General features: G+C 46.6%; 1 long non-coding RNA gene across 1 annotated transcript; it reads right to left on the reverse strand.

Moving 5' to 3' along the window:
* Nucleotides 1–684: 684 nt before the first annotated feature.
* On the reverse strand, nucleotides 685–4,188 carry LOC115658244. Its single transcript, XR_004002215.1, has 3 exons — nucleotides 4,067–4,188; nucleotides 1,711–3,534; nucleotides 685–1,582 (listed from the first exon to the last, which is right to left on the reverse strand). It is a non-coding gene; the product is annotated as an uncharacterized LOC115658244 (long non-coding RNA).
* Nucleotides 4,189–5,821: the final 1,633 nt, after the last annotated feature.

Genomic DNA, 5,821 nt, shown 5'->3' on the forward strand with positions numbered 1-5,821 from the left:
TTGTTTCTGAGTCTTTACATATTCCCCCCGCCCCCCTAAAAAAAAATTTATTGACGGACATTTAATGAGGATGAAAGGTGCCATCATAAGAATGGCCATACTGGGTCAGACCAAAGGTCCATCTAGCCCAGTATCCTGTCTTCCGACAGTGGCCAATGCCAGGTGCCCCAGTGGGACTGAACAGAACAGGTAATCATCAAGTGATCTATTCCATAGGCGCCGACTCTGTGGGTGCTCCAGGGCTCTGCATCCACCAGCAGTTCCCCGCCCTGCCTACCCATCCCAGCTCACCTCCGCCTTCTGCCTCTGCCTCCTCCCTAAAGCATGCTGCATCCCCACTTGCCACTGTGAAACAGCTGTTTCACTGCGTAACAAGCTGGGGGGGACAGGAGCGGAAATTCAGCGCACTCAGGGGAAGAGGCGGGGCCGGGGCAGGAATTTGGGGAAGGGGTCCAATACGGGCCGGGAGGGGGTGGAGTTGGGGCAGGGTCTTTGGGGAAGAGGTTGGAATGGGAGTGGGTCAGGGACAGGAGGGGGCTGGGCAGAGAGGAGTCGGGGGGGGTCGAGCAACCACCGCACCATGAGAAGTTGGCATCTATGATCTGTTCCCAGTCACCCATTCCCAGCTTCTGGCAAACAGAGGGTAGGGACACCATCCCTGCCCACCCTGGCTAATAGCCATTGGTGGACCTATCCTCCATGAACTTATCTGGTTCTTTTTGGAACCCCACCTTTGGAATCCTCTGTTTACCCACAGAACAGGTCAAGTGACAGTGCGAGTTTTCCTACATTATTCTTCCATTTGTACTGCTCTCTGGGCAAGAGTGATGGCCCCTACGGAGGAGAGCATCACTGACTCTCCATGACTGTTTAGAGTAGGCTTATGCTAGAAGAAAGATGTGTGATAGCTAACACATTGTAAAATCCTAACACAGATGAGCAAAGGATGCACTTGTTCTACCTCAATTTTGCTAGTTCAGATGAACTGTAGGCAACCTGCTATATCAAGGTTAAAAACTACAACTTGTCCTATCTACACTTTTCCCATATAGTTATATCTGTACACTATAGCATATAATATTAGCTATTAGGTTGCAGAAACACCCTTTGTTCTTAGGATAGACACCTCTTAGTCCTCTGAGACTTCCAAAGAGGGTGTATATTAATGTTATTTCAGGTGGTTTGTTTTGTCGTGTGCACACACCGGTATCCTAAGAAACTCTATTGAGAACATCAACTTGTTTTTTATAGACTGATAAATAGCTATCAGATTGTAATGAATTTCACTTAACCCTAGCTGAGGTGAAGTTGAGTTAGTAGCTTATAAGTGAAAGACTGTATAGCCAGTGGCCACTCTCCCGTGCCATCCAGTCCCTGCCTTCTCACCTTATTTTGGGAAGGTGGAGGTAGGGAGGAAGAACAACTGCACAGACCAGTCTTTGAACACATGGAAGGGTGGGGAAATAGCATTGTAGTTCAAATTCTGTCTCTGTACATTTAAACTGTGTCCCCTGATGAGTCATCATACGTCAGATACAAAAGAATGGAAAAGGCTAGTGGTAAGGCTGGAATCTCTGGAGAACTGTGAATAAAGAGAATAAATGCCATATATCTAAGTGAACAAACAAGTGAGTAATTTGCATAATTATGAATACGCCAATATGAAAAAAATTGTTTTGGGGAAAGTGGCTGGCATGAAAAAGAACTTACCATGGCTTCTTGATAGATTTTTTCCCTCCCTCAGCAGTGATATTCCTCCACAATCTGCAGAAGTTTGGTAGAGATTTCTCTTTTCACATTTCATTTCTCTTGCCCCCTTGTTGTAAATGTTAAGGTCTGGTACTCTTGAAAACACAAAGCAGAGTCTTTAAAAAAAAAAAAGATTATGAGAGGTTTGGCCCTACTTCACTCCTTAATTAGGCAAAACTTCCATTGAGACTCAGTTGCCTGAGTAAGGAGCATAGGATCAAGAACCAGATCATGCTACAGGACCCATGCAGAAGTGAGGAGTCATCTTCATTGGAATGTCATCCCTTCTTGTGGCTCCATGGTCTGAAGGACTGGGCTCTGTATAGCAGCTGTAGGTGGCCTGGGGCAAAGAGTAGCTGGGCCTGGGTAGGGAGGGAAATGGTAGGTGGGAGAAGGATGTACCATGCCCCTTTCCTGCCCCCAGCCTTGAAGAGATTATCTGGAGCCCCTTTCCTGCATGTGGGTGGCCTCTTCTAGTGAAGAAGGTTTAAATCTCCTCGTATCAAGTGGTGCTGGATTCTGCCATGATTGGAGTATCCTACAGCTTCACCAGAGGCCTGTAGAAATTCTTCCTGTTTTAATCTGTATGCTTCAAACCAATTTTTTTGTCATTGGCACTCAAGTTCCCTTCTCTCTTCATCTATCCCAAGGAAGGACCACTGGGATATGTGTGGGCAACAGCGAGGAGGGGGTTGTCTGAGATCCAAGGTGTCAGTGGTAGTAACTAGTGCATGTGGACATAATGACTTATTAGTGATGCAACTCCTCAGCCTGTTGGGAGGCTGCTTCTGTCCTGAAGCATGTTTTAGCATGTAGTGAGGTCCATGAGCCTTCCTGTTGTCTGAATGGGGGGAGAGCTCAGACTGCTGACAGAATGAGGAGGTTGTTTAAGATAGGGCCATACTGTGTGATGTTCTCTGTGATGACATTTAGTGTGAAGAGCAGGCTGAAGATGTGGCTGGCTATGTAGGTTGGACTGGAGATGACACGAGAGAGTCCTAACATGGAGAAAGAGGAAATGTGTTCAGGTGTTTTACATCTGAGGCCTTGTCAACATGGCTGGGAAGATGAGTCTCAGGGGTATCACCGCTATTGCTGATAGCATCTCAGACAGCTCCTTTATGAAACTGCGGTCTTCTGCATCTATAGATGAGTAGAAAGTCCATGTTGGCTTTAGCTCTGGCTCTGGTTTCATGTGCAAAATGGAATAGTTTGAAGGATTTGGTATTTCCTGGGGTGCCACTTCCACAGTGATTTGGAATGACAATATGAATGCTACTCTGCTCTGGTCCACGCCTGCCTTGTGGTATGTTGAATAAGCTCGGGCAAGGGGTGGGGGGCAGGGAGAGCCAACGGGAGCCAACACAAGGTTTGCAGTGTCAGCCAAGCAATTCTCAGTGATCCAGTCTTGATCTGGAGCCTCATCAGCAATGATGGCTGGGATGGTCTGATGCCTGTTGATCTTAGAACTAGTGTCCATCAACATTGGTTTCAGTTCCCAGGGGCTTCTTGCATTTGTTTTGTTCTTGTATACAGATGATGTTTGGGTGCAGTGAATAGATAATAAGCATCTGGATTTAAGCTTCCTTAGTCTGTATTGCCTCTTCCTGTTAGGATTGGCCCACCTGAGTACGGGGACTGCTCCTAAAGGGCTTGCTCCAGTCTCCATTGAAGTCAATTGAAAGTTTCCCATTGACTTCAGTGTGGTTTGATCAAGCCCACTGTGTGCTAGATATTGAGCATCTGGAAGGTATGCTCAGCCCTAATCTTCTGGAGCTGCAATACCTAGGACCAGAATAAAAATAGTTCAGCAAAAATTCTGAGGAATGTACTGTTCTTATTTATTATTCAAAAGCCCTATGCTGATTATGGCAGGTGTCAGGATGTTTCTGCATGAGATAGGGTTTTTTAATCTTGTAGAGGAATCAAGCTTGTTAGTCGTCTACTCTAGGCAAGACAGATAATCAGGTCTCACGTGACAGACACAAAATTTAAAAATCACATGCACGAACACACCTCTACCTCGATAGAACGCTGCCCTTGGGAGCCAAAAGATCTTACCGCATTATAGATGAAACCGTGTTATACTGAACTTGCTTTGATCCACTGGAATGTGCAGCTCTGCCCCTCCCCGTGCACTGCTTTACCACGTTATATCCAAATTTGTATTATATCGAGTGGTGTTATATTGAGGTAGTGGTGTATATACATTCATAATACACATGTGTAACATGCCTCCCTTGATTTCAGTGTGGGAAACCTCTCTTGAGAGATGAGGGAATGTTCTAGTCTCCATCAAACCAGGAGGTGCACGCACTGCGTGATCAGAGAGCGGATCCTGGAAACTGTAGGTACTGCAGCTGTTCCTGTCATCTCAGACCAGTTTGCAAGTTAGCAGGCTTCTGACATCAGCAGACTCTAATATGGAGCAGCTCAGGAGTAGGCATCAAAGAGCAAAGCTGAAAATTGAATTAATACTTATTAAAAAGGGCAACTGGAAAGGCTGCAGAGCAGCCCTGTTCACAGCACATGGAACAGCACATCTAATGGCCGCCCATACAAAACATACTGGGTGACTGAGAAACGTGTCGAAACAGAAACATTCTGTGTTTTGCTGCAATTATCTGGTTTTGGGGCAAAACTTTTCCCAAAAGTGCAGTGACCCAGATCATGACCCTGGCTAACCAGCCAGGTCTGGCTCCTTGCAAAGCTTCATTATGTGTGAATCAAAGGTCAAACGACACAGAAAAGGCACTACTAGTATTTACATCAGAAATAAGGGACAAATGAGTGAGGCAATAAGAGAAAAGCTTTACTTAACCGAATGTCAGTAACAGCATGAAAGTTCTTCAAGATACAGATAATGTACCCAGGGATGAAAATTGTTCTCCTCCTTTCCTCCCACCCCCCTCCCCCCAAAAATGCCACAGCTACACAAGGGCAGTAGGAATTAGCTAATGAGCATGTGTACCAACTACATTACTTACTAAAATGTACAACGGGGAGGGTGCCCCCAGAAATTTTTCACATGGTACACAGGGTTTCCTGCCCAAAGTTTCTTCACCAACAAAACTCCCACTTGGAGCAAGGAAACAAAATGGAGTCAGCCACCAAAACCCATCACGAGGCCCTAGGCAAAACCCCCTCATGTCTGCCTCTCCCACTTCGGGCTCCCTGCCGCCCTTCACCTGGCCAGCTGACCCATGCAATCACTCACCATAGCTCCCCGCACCTCTTGCAGGTCTTTAAGCTGTTGCTGAGTGAGTCCTGCAGGCAAAGCAGAGGGGACATGGGCGGCTGGAAGTGGGGTGAGGCCAGACAGGCCCCCGTGGAGATCCCTGGTGCAGGAGCCAGCCCCATGGCAGCAGTGAGGAGTAGCACTGCTGGCCAACCCGTGTCCATTCAGGCATAGCCTCTACGTCATGATGTGGGGGTCAAACAAAATTGAGTAAGTGGCCTTGTGAACTGGCATGCAGTGCTCAGGCAGGGTTACTATCAGGGTTACCAAAAAATCTGACAAACCCTTCTACAAGGCAAGCCTGCTGCAACTCCAACCACAAGGCAACTTGGCAACACCCTTCCCTTCAGCAGTCATTTGTAGTGACTCAAATCCTCTCTCACAAACACATGCAGTGTGATTGTGTGCTGCGGGGCAGACAGCTGCTATATTTTCAACAGTTTTGATCTGTTATCTCTATTATAGTTTAAACTGCAGAAGTGGGAACACTGCAGCATCCTTACTTGGACACAGAAACTTTTAACATTAGATATCCCAGTGTATTGTGACAATGATGCAACTCTTTAGACCCACGTCCAAAAAAAATTGAAATTAAATTATTTTTCTGGAAACTGGCAAATCCATACAAAAACTGGCCAGACCAGTCTAATACTGGCCAGGTGGTAACCCTATGCGCAGGTCATGACAGAGGCATCATGGGACCAAACCTGAACAGTGCTGAAAACCTCCCACCCCACCGTGCACCAGGTTTCAATGCCACTCACTCAATTTTGGCCCCAGACCCTTCCTCCACCATGATGGAGAGGCCATTGAGTCAAACCTGAATGGGCAGTA

This window comes from Gopherus evgoodei, chromosome 1, assembly GCF_007399415.2.
Source record: "Gopherus evgoodei ecotype Sinaloan lineage chromosome 1, rGopEvg1_v1.p, whole genome shotgun sequence".
Lineage (NCBI taxonomy): Eukaryota > Metazoa > Chordata > Testudines > Testudinidae > Gopherus > Gopherus evgoodei.